This window comes from Bos indicus, chromosome 29 (genome assembly GCF_029378745.1).
Source record: "Bos indicus isolate NIAB-ARS_2022 breed Sahiwal x Tharparkar chromosome 29, NIAB-ARS_B.indTharparkar_mat_pri_1.0, whole genome shotgun sequence".
Lineage (NCBI taxonomy): Eukaryota > Metazoa > Chordata > Mammalia > Artiodactyla > Bovidae > Bos > Bos indicus.
This window is the reverse complement of record NC_091788.1, coordinates 12,046,709-12,064,774: the sequence shown is the minus strand read 5'-3', so window position 1 is coordinate 12,064,774 and position 18,066 is coordinate 12,046,709. Positions and strand designations below refer to the sequence as shown.

At 42.5% G+C, this 18,066-nt stretch overlaps 1 protein-coding gene and 1 long non-coding RNA gene across 15 annotated transcripts in view; one reads left to right on the top strand and one right to left on the bottom strand.

Annotated features, from left to right (window-relative positions):
* DLG2 (discs large MAGUK scaffold protein 2) overlaps nt 1–18,066 on the bottom strand; it is a 2,332,068-nt gene that overhangs the window by 543,512 nt on the left and 1,770,490 nt on the right. The gene's annotated exons all lie outside the window — the stretch shown is intronic.
* The window catches only part of LOC139180779 (uncharacterized), a 52,624-nt gene continuing 50,830 nt past the window's right edge, over nt 16,273–18,066 (top strand). The window contains exons 1-2 of the long non-coding RNA XR_011565029.1: nt 16,273–16,496; nt 17,721–17,792. This is a non-coding gene — a long non-coding RNA (uncharacterized lncRNA). The remainder of the gene's footprint in view (nt 16,497–17,720; nt 17,793–18,066) is intronic.

The following is an 18,066-nucleotide window of genomic DNA, read 5'->3' as shown; positions in this document are numbered from 1 at the left end:
AGTTGTGTTGCTGCTATATGGGTTAACTTTTAAATGGAAAAATTTAACAGCATTGTTGAGTTATACTTCATATACTATAAATGCACCCATTTAAAATGCATCATTCAATGGCTTTTAGTATATTAAGAGTTGTACAATCAACACTAAAAATCTAATTTTAAAAGGGTTTTATAACTCCCCAAAGGAATCCCAGACACATCATCAATTACTTTCAGTTCCCATCACCTCCCCATCCAATCCTTTGCTGTTCAGCTGCTGAGTCATCTCTGACTCTTTGCAACCCCATGGACTGCAGCACACCAGGCTCCTGCGTCCTCCACTGTCTCTCGAAGTTTGCTCAGATTCATGGCTTTTGAGTCGGTGATGATATTGTCTAACCATCTTATCCTCTGCTGCCCTCTTCTCCTACAACCCTCAATCTTTCCCAGCATCAGGGTCTTTCCCAATGAGTTGGCTCTTTGCAACAGATGGCGAACTTCAGCATCAGTCCTTCCAATGAATATTCAGGGTTGATTTCCTTTAGGATTGACTGGTTTGATCTCCTTACAGTCCAAGGGACTCTCAAGGGTCACCTCTAGCACCCCATGAACTGTTCATGGGGTTCCTGAAGCAAGCATACTGGAGTGGGTTGCCATTTCCTCCTCCAGTGGACCACGTTTTGTCAGAACTCTTCACTATGACCTCTTCATCTTGTGTGGCCCTGCGTGGCATGGCTCATAGATTCACTGAGTTATGCAAGCCCCTTCACCATCTCTAGGCAATCACTAATTTACTTCCTTACTCTATAGAGTTGCCTACTGTGGACACTTCATATAAAAGGAATCATACAATATGTGGTCCTTTATGATTGGCTTTTTTCATTCATGTTTTTTTCAATGTTCTTATAAGCTGTTGCATGTCTTAGTACTTGACTCCTTTTGCTCACTGAATAATATTACCTTGTATGGATATAAAATCACTGCAGATGGTTACTGTAGCCATGAAATTAAAACACAATTGCTCTTTGGAAGAAAAGCTATGACCAGCCTGCTGCTGCTGCTGCTGCTAAGTCGCTTCAGTCGTGTCCGACTCTGTGCGACCCCATAGACGGCAGCCCACCAGGCTCCCCCGTCCCTGGGATTCTCCAGGCAAGAACACTGGAGTGGGTTGCCGTTTCCTCCTCCAGTGCACGGAAGTGAAAAGTGAAAATGAAGGCACTCAGTCGTGTCCGACTCCTAGCAACCCCATGGACTGCAGCCTACCAGGCTCCTCCGTCCATGGGATTTTCCAGGCAAGAGTACTGGAGTGGGGTGCCACTGCCTTCTCCCATGACCAGCCTAGACAGCATATTAAAAAGCAGAGGCATCACTTTGCCAACAAAGGCACATTTAGTCAAAGGTAAGGTTTTTCCAGTAGTCATGTATGGATGTGAGAGTAGGACCATAAAGAAGGCTGAGCACTGAAGAACTGATGCTTTTCAACTGTGGTGCTAGTGAAAACTCTTGAGAGTCTCTTGGATAGCAAGGAGAATCAAACCAGTCAATCCTAAAGGAAATCTACCCTGGATACTCACTGGAAAGACTGGTGCTGAAGCTCCAATACTCTGGCCTCCTGATGCAAAGAGCTAACTCATTGGAAAAGACCCTGATACTGGGAAAGATTGAGTGCAGGAGGAGAAGGGGGTGATGGAGAATGAGATGGTTGGATGGCATTATTGGCTCAATGGACATGAGTCAGAGAAAACTCCAGGAGACAGTCAAGGACAAAGAAGTCTGGTGTGCTGCAGTCCATGGTGTTGCAAAGAGCTGGACACGACTGAGTGACTGAACAACAACCACATGGATATACCACATGGTCTTTATCGACTCACCAACTGATGGATATTTGGATTATTTCCAGCTTTTGTCTATTATGACTAATGCTACTTTGGACATTTGTATAGAGATATGTTTTCATTTCTCTTGTGTTTATGCCTAGCGGTGAAATTGCTGAGTCTAAATGGGGGATTTTTAAATTTATTTTTTAGTATTAATAACAAAACTTAAACCTGCTTTTTATAAACAATTAATTTCAGGAGACAGGGATCAAGACCATCCCCGAGAAAAACAAATGCAAAAAAGCAAAATGCCTGTCTGAGGAGGCCTTAAAAATAGCTGTGAAAAGAAGAGAAGTGAAAAGAAAAGGAGAAAAGGAAAGATATACTCATTTGAATTCAGAGTTCCAAAGAATAGCAAGGAGAGATAAGAAAGCCTTCCTCAGCAATCAATGCAAAGAAATAGAGGAAAATAATAGAATAGGAAAAACTAGAGATCTCTTTAAGAAAATTAGAGATACCAAGGGAACATTTCATGCAAAGATGGGCTCAATAAAGGACAGAAGTGTATGGACCTAACAGAAGCAGAAGATATTAAGAAGAGGTGGCAAGACTACACAAAGAAGATCTTCATAACCCAGATAACCACAATGGTGTGATCACTCGCCTAGAGCCAGACATCCCAGAGTGTGAGTCAAGTGGGCCTTAATAAGCATCACTACGAACAAAGCTAGTGGAGGTGATGGAATTCCAGTTGAGCTATTTCAAATCCTAAAAGATGATGCTGTGAAAGTGCTGCACTCAATATGTCAGCAAATTTGGAAAACTCAGCAGTGGTCACAGGACTGGAAAAGGTCAGTTTTCATTCCAATCCCAAAGAAAGGTAATCCCAAAGAATGCTCAAACTACTGCACAGTTGCACTCATCTCACATACTAGTAAAGTAATGCTCATAATTCTCCAAGCCAGGCTTCAGCGATACATGAACCATGAACTTCCAGATGTTCAAGCTGGTTTTAGAAAAGGCAGAAGAACCAGAGATCAAATTGCCAACATTTGCTGGATCATCAAAAAAGCAAGTGAGTTCCAGAAAAACATCTATTTCTGCTTTATTGACTATGCCAAAGCCTTTGACTGTGTGGATCACAATCAACTGTGGAAAATTCTGAAAGACATGGGAATACCAGACCACCTGACCTGCCTCTTGAGAAATCTGTATGCAGGTCAGGAAGCAACAGTTAGAACTGGACATGGAACAACAGACTGGTTCCAGATAGGAAAAGGATTACGTCAAGGCTGTATATTGTCACCCTGCTTATTTAACTTGTATGCAGAGCACATCATGAGAAATGCTGGGCTGGAGGAAGCACAAGCTGGAATTAAGACTGCTGGGAGAAATATCAATGACCTCAGATATGCAGATGACACCACCCTTATGGCAGAAAGTGAAGAAGAACTAAAGAGCCTCTTGATGAAAGTGAAAGAGGAGAGTGAAAAAGCTGGCTTAAAGTTCGACATTCAGAAAACTAAGATCATGGCATCTGGTCCCATCACTTCATGGTAAATAGATGGGGAAACAGTGTTAGACTTTATTTTGGGGGGCTCCAAAATCACTGCAGATGGTGATTGCAGCCATGAAATTAAAAGACACTTACTCCTTGGAAGGAAAGTTATGATCAACCTAGACAGCATATTAAAAAGCAGAGATATTACTTTGCCAACAAAGGTCTGTCTAGTCAAGGCTGTGGTTTTTCCAGTGGTCATGTATGGATGTGAGAGTTGGACTATAAAGAGGGCTGAGTGCAGAAGAATTGATGCTTTTGAACTGTGGTGTTGGAGAAGACTCTTGAGAGTCCCTTGGACTGCAAGGAGATCCAACCAGTCCATCCTAAGGGAAACTGGTCCTGGGTATTCATTGGAAGGACTGATGTAAAGCTGAAACTCCAGTATTTCGGCCACCTGATGTGAAGAGCTGACTCATTTGAAAAGACCCTGATGTTGGGAAAGATTTAAGGGAGGAGGAGAAGGGGACGACAGAGGATGAGATGGTTGGATGGCATCACCGACTCAATGAAAATGTATTTGGGTAAACTCTGGGAGTTGGTGATGGACAGGGAGGCCTAGAGTGTTGCAGTTCATGGGGTTGCAAAGAGTCAGACATGACAGAGTGACTGAACTGAACTGAATTTTAAAAATTGTAAAAAGTTAAAAATAACAATTTCTTTCAAACCCTTCGAGGTAAACACTGTTATCCTGAAGGAACATTTCTGTTTCCTTCCAGGCTTGGGCTATGATATGTAAACTTCCTTAGTGTGAAGCATCCTAAAAGACTGTGTTTAGTTAAAATTACTACCTGGCATGGGAGAAAAAGCACTGGCACCTGACATCTCTAACCTGAGTCTTTTATCTGCTACAAATTACTCATATGACTGTGTGATCTTGGTTAAGTCTCCTAATTTTGCTGGACTTATTTTCTCAATTAAAAAAAATGTTGGGATGCAATCTTCTCTAATCCTTTCTGATCAAGCATTTTATAATTAAATGATGCTTAGGGCTCTCAGGATATACCATTAGCTTTATCCTTATTTGCAACACATATTTTCTTGCATTTCTTTTTCTTTATAGTTGGAACTATAAAGAAATTTTTCTTCGTAGAAGGAATGTTAGAGAAAGGGAATGGCAATTACCCTCACCTTGCCAGACACTGACATTTACTTAGCATGCTGAGCAAACTTGCAGAGTGACTGGTGCTGAAAATAAAGTCCTTTTGCATGTCTTAGTCTGTCCCTTTTCAATCTTCTAAGTTTGTCGAATTGATTTTTGTTTTATTACCCTTCATGGGGTCAATCAGAGTTTCTGAGAGGTTTGCTTGCTCTGGACCTTGATTCCACCTTTGAAACCTCGCAGCGCACGTTCCAAGGACCCCACCCTCAAACCCTCCAGGACACACGCGAGGAGTCCACCCACGATACAGTTTCCCCAGAGCGTCTGCTGTTGACAAGTGTAGACTACAAATAAAAGCGACTTTAACAAACAGTAGGCATCACCTGTCACAATGCACCGTAGGTAGGATGAAGACAATCTGTTTCTGTGGCCTAATTCAGAAATCTCAGGAAAAGTGGTACATCTCGCTTCCTCCCAAGAGAGTAAGGGTGAACTACAACCCAGAGCCGAGGATTCCGCTCAGTCACCGAGTCTTCCATGCGCTGCCTTCAGCAGGGAGAAGAGCTCCCATTACATGTCAGCCTCCTTTTGAACTGTGAGTCACTGGGTCAAGTGAATACTTATCACCTGTCATTCTATACAGTGTCACTATCTGCTCACGTGTCATATGGACAACATACAGCATTGCTCCTACCCGTAGAAAGGGGACAAGGAAACACTCCGTTTTCATTTACACAGTGTTATTCCTCGTGGAGGACTGGCAGAGTGACTTGGTCTGTTCTTCAGGTTCACCATTCCCCTGGGTATTATGGGATAGAAATGCATGAAGAAGAACCAAAGATCGCTGGCCAACTCTCTCAGCAGCTGACTTTGGACCTAGCACGAAAAAAGGAAGGGTCTAAAGACTGAGTCAATTTGAGTGGGCAGATGTGGAGTTAGAAAGAGCCCGACTCTTGAATATATGTGGATTTTCACTTGCTGACCTAAGGGAAACGGAGCTTCCCTGGTGGCTCAGTGGTAAAGAATCCGTTTGCCAGTGCAGGGGATGTGGGTTTGATCCCAAGTTTGTGAAGATCCCCTGAAGGAGGAAATGGCAATCCACTCCAGGATGCTTGCCTGGGAAAACCCATGGACAGAGGAGCCTGGTGGGCTATAGTCCATAGGGTTGCAAGAGAGTCAGACATGACTGAGCGACTGAGCATGCGCACACTCATGACTTAAGGAAGCAGAGGGGGCCGCAGGATACTTCATGTGAGAGGTCTCATCGAGTGGTGCAGCAAGAACATGCAATACAGTAAGGGTCCTTTTAGAGAGAAGGGAGGGAAGAAAGCAACAGTCTATGTCCAGAGGAGGACTCAGGGAATGCAACTCTCCTTGTCTGTGATTTGTAGAGGTCTGTGGCCAGAGATTTCTAGGAACTCTGACCAACTCCAGGCCTGCAGCTCCTTGAAGCATCACTGGAAAGACCTCCAACCACTCCTTCCTGACTTTCCACAATCATTATCCCCATTCCTTCTTTTGTAATTTCATTTAACTTTGGGATTCTAAAAAGTAGATCATCTCCCGAGAAAGTTTTTGATGCTCTGGAAAATGAAAATACCAATGCTGCCCAACCAAGGAAAGTCTGTCTTCTTTGCTTCTCTGCTGGAAAAGAGTCTAGATTAGAGGGCTGCTTTCATGGGTCACAAAGATCCCAGAGGAAAAGGCACCAACATGAAAATCAGGACAAAGAGTCTGGCTGGGACAGAAACAGAGCTGCTTTGGAGAGAGCAAGAGAAACGGGAATGGTAAGACCCCCGCCTGAGCAAAAAAGCCCCAGATGAGCAAGAGTCCCACACAGTACCTGTCAAAACACGGAGGTGTGGGTCTCAGGGTTGTGAACGCAAGCTGCCCCACTGGGAGCCCTGGTCCAGGGCAGGAAGGAAAGGCTTCTCATCTTGCCCCTGCCAGACACTGCCCAGCTCCTAGAAGGCAGGCGTACACATGGAGCGTAGGTGTGGACAGCCGTGGAAGAGGAGATGGAGATCTGAAATGACATCATTCTAAGGGCTGGGACAGGGACAGAGGTGAGGAGACAGAATGACCTGTCGTAAGTGAGGAGTGTCCTCTGGGGAAATAATGGGAAATAAGAGTGCAGATGTGGTTGTTCAGAACAATGCATGAGCCACCAAACCTCTGCAAAGAAGAAAGGGAGGGTCTCAGGATTCCAGAGTTATGCTGGTGGACTGGTCTCCTGATGGTCTGGTCAGAGACTTCTGTTTTTACTCGCAGTGCCTTTCCTCAAAACCAGGAAAAGCTGAAGGTCTCCCTATAAGGAATGTAGTGCTAGCAAGACAGTAAGACTTTATCTAGCAGCTTGACATGTGAGAATGCAGAGAGCTGGAAGGAAATCTGGGCTGTTACTCGACCTTCCGATCTCATATGAAAACAGTCTGAGGCTTCCCTCGTAGTCCAGTAGTAAGGTATCTGCCTGCCAATGCAGGAGACACAGGTTTGATTCCTGATTCGGGAAGATCAGACACACCACACAGCAGCTAAGCCCGTGAGCCACAACCGCTGAGGCTGTCCTCTAGAGCCTGAGAGCCGCAATTACTGAGCCCACATGTCGCAACTACTGCATACAGCTGTATGCCCCGGGGCCTGCACTGAGCAGGAAGGGAAGCCATCGCAATGAGATGCCCGTGCACCACAACTGGAGAGTAGCCCCCACTCACCGCAACGAGGGGCTTCCCTGGTGGCTCAGATGGTAAAGAATCTGCCTGCAATGCAGGAGACCCAGGTTCAATCCCTGGGTTGAGAAGATCCTGCTGGAGAGGGAAATGGCAACCCACTCCAGGATTCTTGCCTAGAGAATTCCATGGACAGAGGAGCATGGTGGGCTATAGTCCACGGGGTTGCAAAGAGTTGGGACACAACTGTGTGACTGTCACTTCACTTCACTGCAACTAGAGAGAGTGTGTGTGTAGCAACAAGGGCTCAGCATACCCAAAAACAAACAAACAAAAATTAAAAAAAAGAAATAATGCCTAGAAACCAATGAATACAAATCTATAACCGTAATATCTAGGAGAAATATAGGATGGATTCAGAATAAATAAGGTTGAAAGCTAAGTGAAATTCATGTATATTTGAAAAATACAATCCATAATAAATTGCTAGACATTTTTTTCCATATTACCAATGTCAATTATATCCACAAAATTAACCCTCTGGGCCCAGTGGTCCCTAAACCTCCTGAGAGCAGGGTCTGACCATTTCTGGATTCTGTATCCCCAGAAGTCCCCACCATATAACAGGCATTTAATATATATTTGTGGGCTGAGTGACAGTTTCCTCAACTGGAGCATATAAAGTCTGACTAGATTATTTCAAGGTTATCTTTCATCTCTGAACTTGTATTAGCCTCTAGTTATTTTTAAACCTATAAGGCTTGACAGAATGATAGCCTCATAATGATGACAGAGGCATAAGTAAGGAAGCAGAACATCAGAATATGAGAGGGATGAACATAACAGAGAGAAATATGATTTTCATCCCCGGCCTCAGTCTGGGCCAATCCAGTCTGTTAGGCAGGTTGTTCATAAGAATGCTTGGCCAAGGGAATGAGCTAGGGCTGAAATCTGATCTGAATTCCATCTACATGTCACACTGGGGACCCTGGCACATTTTGTCTTTCATCTTGAAGGGGAGAGATTTTAAAATTTAGACAAAGGCTCTGGCTGGGTTAGCTGAGCCCAGTATATGCGCCACCTCCCCACCCTCAGCTTAAAGCCAACCACACAACTTCTCTTCACTCTCTAATGTATTCATTTTCTCTGGAATAGAGTGATCTTAGGTTATAGTATTCAGTTTGGAATACACACCTCTGCTGACTTTGAAAATCCTGTTCAAGGGAGCCTTTAAACTTCATATGAGCTTAAGGTCTACAGAACTGAATTAAAGAGTGGAAATGGAAGATTTACTTTTTCTGTTGCGAGAGGTAAATTTTGATCCTTTAATGAAAACAAAATTCTACATTCTGAAATACTTGGATCTCTGTACAAATATAAGCAGCCTTGCACAGCCCTTCCTCCCACACTGCCAACCCTAACATTCATCTCCCTTTACAATTTACTGGGCTCACCATCAGGCTATGAATGAAAAGGGCCTTGTATAATAGTCCTTTATTAAAAATTCATTCCCACCTCAGCCTGAGCTATCTATTTAGGGGGTCATACTATGTCATTTGGGGCTTTCCAGGTGGCTCAGTGGTAAAGAATCTGCCTGCCAATGCAGAAGACATAAGAGACACAGGTTTGATCCCTGGGTCAGGAAGATCCCCTGGAGCAGGAAATGGCAACCCGCTCCAGTATTCTTGCCTGAGAATACCATGGACAGAGCAGGCTGGTAGGCTGTAGTCCATGTGGTCACAAAGAGTCAGATACGACTAAGCAACTGAGCACACACACTATGTCACTTAATTCACACATATAAATAGCCAACATTAACAGGGCGCTTCATACTTATCAGGCACTGCTTTCTGCAGTTTACATATAACTTCATGAAATCTTTACATCAACCCATGAAATGGATACCACAATTATCACTATTATAAGATTCAGGATTCAGAAGCTCAGAGTAGTTGTCAGCTGCTCAAGTTTACATAATTCGGCAGTGGTGGAGGCAGCTAACACTTTTATTGTAGGGGGGCAGGAGGAGAAGGGGACGACAGAGGATGAGATGGCTGGATGGCATCACTGACTCGACGGACGTGAGTCTGAGTGAACTCCGGGAGTTGGTGATGGACAGGGAGGCCTGGCGTGCTGCGATTCATGGGGTCGCAAAGAGTCGGACACGACTGAGCGACTGATCTGATAGACTCTTAACCATATATTTATTATCTATCTATTGAAATCTGACTATGATCAAATGATGCATATTTTTTCCCCTCAGAATTTAATACTTAAGTGTTGACGTCTGATGAGAATAACATTCAATAAATATTTATTGAGCGCATGTGAAAGGACCGATTCTGGTAGCAGCCTGCCAGATTCAAATCCTGTCCTAATCCTGAGTGACCTTAGATAGGTCACTTAATCTCTTCAGACTTCAGTTTCTTCGCTTGCAAAATGGGGAGAGTAATAAAAGCACATATCTTCTTGGACCGCGGTGGAAATTAAGGAGCTAATTTGTATAAAGTGCAGCCTGGCAGCCAATAAGATTATGTAAACAATAGCGAATGATTTCTTCTTCTCCTTCATCACTATCATCATCAGTATAACTATCAGGACCACATGTCAGGACAGGAAATACGACAGTAAATAAAACAACAAAACCCTTGCTCTAATGAAATTAATATTCCAAGTCCTGGTATACTCCGTTTTAACAATCTCATCCCATTGTTTCCATTTGTAAAAGATGTATCAGAGCTTTTCTGCAAAATTAGAATAGTCGTATCTACCCCAGAGATTGTCATGAGGATAAAATGAGTTAGTACCTATAAAAGTTTGGAACAGTACCATGTACATAAAAGCACTCAACACACATCAGTGGTTTAAATTTGTATCTGTGCTGTGGGTGTTATGGTTCGATGTCACTGTCTTCATTCTTTCTGAGTTTCTATAATTTGTTGCTATAGTGATTTTCCATAGCGTTTTCTCACAGCTACTTTGCCTCCGCAAAGAATTGCTTTTGAAATTAAGCTTATCTTTCAGTTTCTTATGGCTTCCAATAACACACTGGTTTACTAAAGTAAAAACAAATACTGCTCCCCCAACAAAAAAAAAAATATACTAAAACCGAGGGAAAATACTCATAACAGCTCAGGTAGGTAAATAATCTGGCTTTTTAAAAACAGCTAGTCAATTAAATTTAGATTGTTGCATCACAGAGAGTTATTTGAATGTCTCAAGACAGGAATTTTGGAATAAGACCAATTTGAGTTCATTTCCAAGCTCCCCTGAGACTCCCTCTCTGGACCTGCCAGGGTTATTGCAAAGAGTAAATGAGAGTTTAGGAACAAAGTGAGCAGCCTGCCTTCTTCCCTCCTTCACACTACATGATGCGATTTTAAATGTGCCCCCAAATTCTTGAATTCTTAATGAAAGAACATCTCCTAGATCTCTAAGAAGAAAGTGAAGGGCAACAATAAATGGTATTTTTTTTAAGGGTCTATATATATGTATGGGCTTCCCCTGTGACTTAGTGGTAAAGAATCCGCCTGCAGTGCAGGAGACCTGGGTTTGATCCCTGGGTCAGGAAGATCCCCTGGAGGAGGGCACAGCAACCCACTCCAGTATTCTTGTCTGGAGAATCTCATGGACAGGGATGCCTGGTGTTGCAAGGAATCCACAGGGTCACAAAGAGCTGGACACAACTGAAGTGACTGAGCATGCACGCATGAATATACAGGTACACACCGCTATATTTAAAACAGATAACCAGCAAGGCCCTACTGTACAGCAAAGGGAACTGCTCAGTGTTATGTGGCAGACTGGATGGGAGGCGAGTTTGGGTAAGAATGGATACATGTATATGTACGGCCGAGTCCGCCTTTGCTGTCCGCCTGAAACTGTCACAGCATTGCTAATCGGCCATACTCCAACATAAAATAAAAAGTTAACAAAATTTTTAAAGGGTCTATATAGAAAATTCATTAATTTCAAAGCAAGCGGGTTTCTTTCAGTGAGAATCCCTGCACAGAAAAGAGGCTATAAAACGGAATGTGGCAAGAGCCACCTCTGTGACTTTGCGGGAGTCAGTTAATTTCTCTTTAGTGTCCTTAATTCAAATTGGGCTTGGTGATCACTCTACTTCAAAAAAGCAGCGAAGGCCTTTGAAGGGGAAGCTGCTGCATAAACGCGAGAAGGAATCGGGCCTTAAGAGCCATGCCCAGAGGGTTTCCTCTCCTGGTTTTAATTAAAAATGAAATTAAGAATTCTTTCAGATTATATCAGCCTTTTAAAGAAGGCAAAAGAGGTCAATGATTTGTTAAGCATCTTCTTTCTTCTTTTAAGGGTGCATTTCCCAGATTACATCATGTGAACAAAGCTCAAATTTGCTTTCAGGAGCCACAGATTTGCGGCAGCGTGGATATAAGATGTGGGGGACTGAGTGACGAGCCACAGTGAATGAGAAGGATTACGGCTCCCGAGAGCAGAAGCCTGTCTGCTGTGGGAAAGCCCCCACTGGAGTCCTGGCTCTCCCCTTTACTACATCAAAACCCACCCTCTGCAAAGTTGTTGGGATACTTAGAATCAAGTATTTATACATATGGAAAGTGTCTGGCTACTAATCTGTGCTCCAGAGTAGCTATCATTTTGTCTACATTCCTAAAAAGGTACACATGGGCTAGAAATACTGCTACGTAAGTAGCCTAAAAAACATATATGAGGCCACACACGGGGCTCCCAGGTGGTGCTAATGGTAAAGAACCTGCCTGCCAATGCTGGAGACGTAAGAGATGTGGGTTCAATCCCATGGAGGAAGGCATGGCAACCTATTCTAGTATTCATGCCTGGAGAATCCCATGGACAGAGGAGCCTGACCAGCTACAGTCCATAGGGTCACAAAGAGCTGGACATGACTGAAGTCATTTAGCATGCACACGTGTACTTCAGAAATATGCCATCTTTTACGGGGATAACTATAAATGTAATAATAAAGGGGGAAACATATGACTTTGCCAGTGGTAACAAGGAGGATGCTGCCCTTAAGAATGATAAAAGAAATGAACATCCACAGCTTTCTTATGGCATCTGGGCATATACCTGTGCTGATAAATATTCACCTGATTTGTTATAACACTAAAAATAAATATACATGAGCTCAAGGCTTTACAATAGAATAAGCACGTGAAAACAATAATGACTAATGTATGTGGTGCCTAGATAAAGATTCATTTTCTCCACTTCCCTGGATCCTCACAACAATCCTAAGAGGAGCACAGCCCAGATATGATTATTTTCCCCTTTTCTGGTGAATGAAAGGTCAAAGGAAGGCCTCAAACCTAGACAGTCTGGACACAGTCCTTGGCTCCTCTATGACATTGGTTGCCTTCATCTCGAGGAAGACACCTTCCCTCTACTCTGCCTCCCTTTCCTTCCATTAATTTTCCTTCTACAGAGCTTCAAATTTTTGAGGACAAAGGTCTGTATAGTCAAAGCTATGGTTTTTCCAGTAGTCATGTATGGATGTGAGAGCTGGACTATAAAGAAGGCTGAGCATCAAAGAATTGATGCTTTCAAATTATGGTGCTGGAGAAGACCTTTGAAAGTCCCTTGGACTGCAAGGAGATCAAACCAGTCCATCCTAAAGGAAATCAACCCTGAATATTCTTTGGAAGCTGAATCTCCAATACTTTGGGTACCTAATGCAAAGAGTCAACTCATTGGAAAAGACCCTGATGCTGGGAAAGATTGAAGGCAGGAGGAGAAGGGGATGACAGAGGATGAGATGGTTGGATGGTATCATTGACTCAATGGACATGAGTTTGAGCAAATTCTAGGAGATGGTGAAGAAGAGGGAAGCTTGGTGTGCTACAGTCCACAGGGTCACAAAGCTGGACATGACTGAGTGACTGAACAATGAAATTGAGGACAAGAGTGTCCCCTGTCTCCAAGAAGAAGTGATGCAAACACTACCTAGTAGATACTCAAAGCTAGAAAATTCTTCCTCTTAAATCTGTCACTAAGTACCATCTAGCCTGGGCTTCCCTGGTGGCTCAGAGGTTAAAGCGTCTGCCTCCAATGCGGGAGACCTGGGTTTGATCTCTGGGTTGGGAAGATCCCCTGGAGAAGGAAATGGTAACCCACTCCAGTATTCTTGCCTGGAGAATCCCATGGACAGAGGATCCTGGCAGGCTACAGTCCATGGGGTTGCAAAGAGTCAGACACGACTGAGCGACTTCACTTCACTTCACCATCTAGCCTATCTGATAATTAGTTAAATATCTATCTATATCTCTCCAACTCCATAGCTTCAGTTTAGTTCTTCATAATTTCAACCTTATTTGATATACAAACTAGTCTCCCTTCAAACTCTTCTCACACAGCAGAGGGATCTTTCTAAAAACACAAACTGGAGCTTCCCCAGTGTCTCGGTGGTAAATAATGCAGCCAATGCAGGAGACATAGGTTAGATCCCTAGTCCGGGAAGATCACACATGTCACAGAGCAACTAAGCCCATGCACACAACTATTGGGCCTGTGCTCTAGAGCCCAGGAATCAAAACCACTGAAGCCTGCGCCCTAGAGCCTGGACTTGAAAACAAGAGAAGCTCCTGTAATGAGAAGCCAGTGCAGCACAGCTAGAGAGCAGCTCCCACTCACTGTGACTAGAGAAAAGCCCTTGTAACAATGAAGACCCAGCACAGCCAAAAAAATTAAAAAAATTAATTAAAAAAACGCAAATGGAATTATGTTTTTATTCAGCATTAAAACTCCTCAACAACTCCACACTGCTTACAGGACAGGGACCCAAATCCTCGGCTTGGCACGTAACACCCTCTATGAGCTGCAGCTGCCCGTGCCTCCAACTTTATCACTCAATTGATGACCCGATGACCCACCTAATGACCCAGTGACAGAGCTGCTGGCTGTCCCAGAGTGCGCCCAATAGTTGTGGCTCATGGGCTTAGCTGCCCTGTGACATGCGGGATCTTCCCGGACTAGGGATCGAACCTATGTCTCCTGCATTGGCTGGTGGATTATTTACCACTGAGCCACCGGGGAAGCTCCAGTTTGTGTTTTTAGAAAGATCCCTCTGCTGTGTGAGAAGAGTTTGAAGGGAGACTAGTTTGCATATCAAATAAGGTTGAAATTATGAAGAACTAAACTGCAGCTATGGAGATGGAGAGGTATAAATAGATACTGAGCTAATTATCACGAGGCTTAACCCTGTGCTTTTGACGTGGAACACATTTCTTCCCTCATCTGACTGATGAACTAAGCGTCTTTGGGAAAACTTGAAGAAAAGCAAAGGCAGAGGTAGATGATACTTCCTCCGTTTAGCCTTAGAAACTCACCTGTACTTTTATTATAATGTTATTATGCTTAGAAGTTATATTTGATTTTGAACTTATAGGCTTTGAGACAGGTAAAATGTTAATAGATTTTCTAAAATTTTATAAGGCGTGGATGGTTGTCAAAGATAGGCCACCATAACTTTGGCTTATGGCTGAAGTCTTGTAACAGCCTCGTGGACCTGAGAGATAAGGTTAAGTTTCCTATGAAGAATGGTTCTTATAAATACTAGAACTTGATTAAACAAGGTATGAGTGGGGAACATTCCTCTGTGTGTGTGTGTTCACATCTCCACAGAAGGGACAACCTCAGAGCATGAGTCCTCCCTTTGGTATCTCTTCTAATTGCCTGTTTTTAGTTACCTAGAGATTAAGTACACTGGAGAAAGCAGGGGCCTTTAGCAAAGGAACCTCACAAAGCACAGCAATGAATTATTCATTTACATGGTCTTATTCACCTCTGAACCCCTAGCATCTAGGGAAATGCCTGGTGACCTAAAAGAAGTTCCATGAAAATATGCTCTTCAAGGAGTTGATGTTTTATGAACACAAGATGCTTCAGAGATGTTTCCTATCCAAAATCTGCCAACATATTTTAGCTAGACTTCATCTGGTTTATCTCAACCTCTGTTTATCAATTACAGTATAACAATAATTAGGACCATCTATGTAAAAAGACAAATGAAAACATGTCAATATGTTGAGAAAACAGGCAAGCACATGATATTCCTTGCCCCAGGAACATTAAAAGCTGAATCACTTAACATTCTCTCCAAGAAGAAAAACCAATTACAACATCAAAAACCACATTTTTTTTTTTTTTTTAAAGAAAAAGATATCTTTTTTCTTTAAAAAACCAAGAGCCTCTTGGATAAGCAAGAGCCTCACAGAAACACCGTTTGTTTTTCATAGAGCTTCAAATTTTAGTCTGATTCCAGGCTCTGCCCATTTCTTGCTTTTGCAGGGTCTGAAAAGTCAATTACTCTAAACATAATCTGCAGCCTTAGGAGCTGACGCTTTGCCAAGTAATTTAAAGTGCTTTGCTATGGAAAACTTACAATTTTTCTCTTTTCTTTGAGATGATGCTATGGCAGTAAATTGTGTATACAATTAATTCATCCCTGGATATTTGCTAGTTCAAAGAGCTGAGAACTTGGGTATTCAAAAGGCAGAGAATACAGATGCCTGACTCCTTATTTTTGCTGACTTGCCTCCATTCTTCCAAATGTTGATCAGAGATGAACTGGTGCACAGGGGAAGGTGCTTCACAGGCTAACTTTCACAGAAGTAGCTTTCACTGCCGTCTAAGACTATAACTACAATCATCAATGTGGGCATACTTCTGAAATACCCTGTGGGAAATTCTCAAATGCCCTGAAAAGTATACATTAACACATACTGCAACTTAAAGATGAGGCATTGCTTCAACATTTCTGGTTGGCCTTTTCAATTTACACCTTTGTAAAAAGTTGCCTTTAGTATAACATTTTGCTCTTTGTCAATGCTTGACAAAATTTGGTTGGATGAATTGACAGATATTTTCTTATAATATTCTTTTAAGGCAAAAGATCCCTAAATATTTTTACTTAACCATGAGTAGAAGTAAGAGTCCATTGTTGATGAAGACAATGGATTTGGGATCTTCATCATTAACAGAGTTGGCTAAGTGCTTGTCTATTTAAGCTCTTGTTGGCTATGGGCTTGTCTAAGTTCTTGCCTACCTTTGATGTTCTCTAAGTTTTTCAAGGTCACAATGGAAAAAGCAAGGGAGGGTGTCATAAATGGAACTAGAATTTTTGAACTTGTCCCCAGAATTACTGGCTGTATTTCAAGAAACATCTGCTCAGTATTTCCTACTGGAGAGAAAGCAAATAATCTCTGAAAGGAACTGCCCAGTCTTCATGAAGAACTGAGAACTACCGAATCAATCTATAGTATAGACAGTGACCATTAAGAAAACTGAAGGAGAAAGTGAAGGACGCAAAACGAGTTCTAGTCCACTGTTACTTGTTTCCACGCACAGATTCGTTCATTGATGGAGGTATTTTATACTCCTCCTAAAAACTAGGTAAAGCACAGCTTGAGTCACGACCTGTTCCTGAGATAGGTATCTGTTTGCTCATCAGTAGATCTTATTTCCGCACGTACTTAGGCACTCGATAATTCTGAGCTCCTGCTGTGCCAGACTGGGCTAAGTGTTAGGGATATAGCAGTGAACAAAATAGATGCCGTTTCACTCATTGACCTTGCAGCCCAGAATGTGAGAGAGCCATTTGGTTTAAAAATCACATGTACATCTATAAATTGCTTGAGTCAAGTGGGAAAAGAGAGAGACTATAGCAGGGGACCTGATTTTCTCTTTCAAGGAGCTTCTCCGCCTAAGTACAAGTTAAACTTAGACCTAAGATGACCAGCAGTTCATCAGGCAAAGTGTAAAAAAAGCTTTTTGATTTGAGGAAAGAGCATGTGTGAAGCACTTGAGATGGGAAGAGATTTAGTGCATTTCGTAAAGAAAAAGAAGGCTGGTGTGAGCATTGTGGTCAGCAAAGGGAGCAGTGACATGAGATGTCTAAGAGGCAGGCAGAGGTAGATCATGCACGGCCTGGATGCTATGCTAATGACTTTGCATTTTATCTTAATGCAAAGGTGAGAGTGCGCACTGATCTGTATTTTTAACAGATCACTTTGGCTGTATTGAGAATAAAACAGGAGGACAATAGTGGAAGGAGTGAGACCTATTAGGGGACTGTTATAGGTGACGGAGGCTTGGATTAAAGTGGTGGAAAGAGAAGTAAAGGAGAATCAATACATTTGAGATATATTTTAGAGGTAGGATCAACATGTATTTAAGGTGGATTGGATGATGGGTGTGAGGGAAAACAAAGTGTGCAGCATGATTTTCAAGTTTTGGCTTGGGCAACGGAGTAAATGTATGTGCCATTTACTGAACTGGACAAACGTGGAAGGGGCTAAGAATTTCAGTATCTGTGCATGTGGACAATACTACTGAAATGGATATGTGTATGTTATTTTTTTCTACAAATAAATAAGAAAAAATATGAAAAAAGGAAAGAAGAGGGAAAAAGAAGGGGACAGAATGATAATAAATAGAAAATAGAATTTCCAAGGGGAAGATAGAGGGTGGCGGTTGGGGCTTGTGGGGGTCAGGACTGCTGAGGGTATGTAATATGAAAAACACATATTCAACATTATAGTAATTTTTCTTTTAATTTGGGAAAAATCCCATATGGTTTTCATCATGCAGATTACAGAAAGTAAATGGAGTAGAATCATTTCTGGTGGGTCTACACAAAGGTGGACTGTCATCTACTTACTGGTGAGTTTTTAAGAAGGGATGTATCAAAACCCCCAGGGGAATGCAAGGAATGTGACTCTTGTGTTCATAAAAAGAACATGGGTTAAAAAGTAAAAAAGATTCATTGACACTGAGCTAGAAGAAGGGAGATGAGAAGGCAGGATAAAAATAGAGATAGGAAAGACAAAGAGAAATGGGTGGATTTGGCCAGCAAGCAAAGATGTCTCTGCCACCATGCCTATGGGAGTGCAGGTGCTAATGGCTGTTTGGATGTGAATCCCAGCCCGGCCACTCA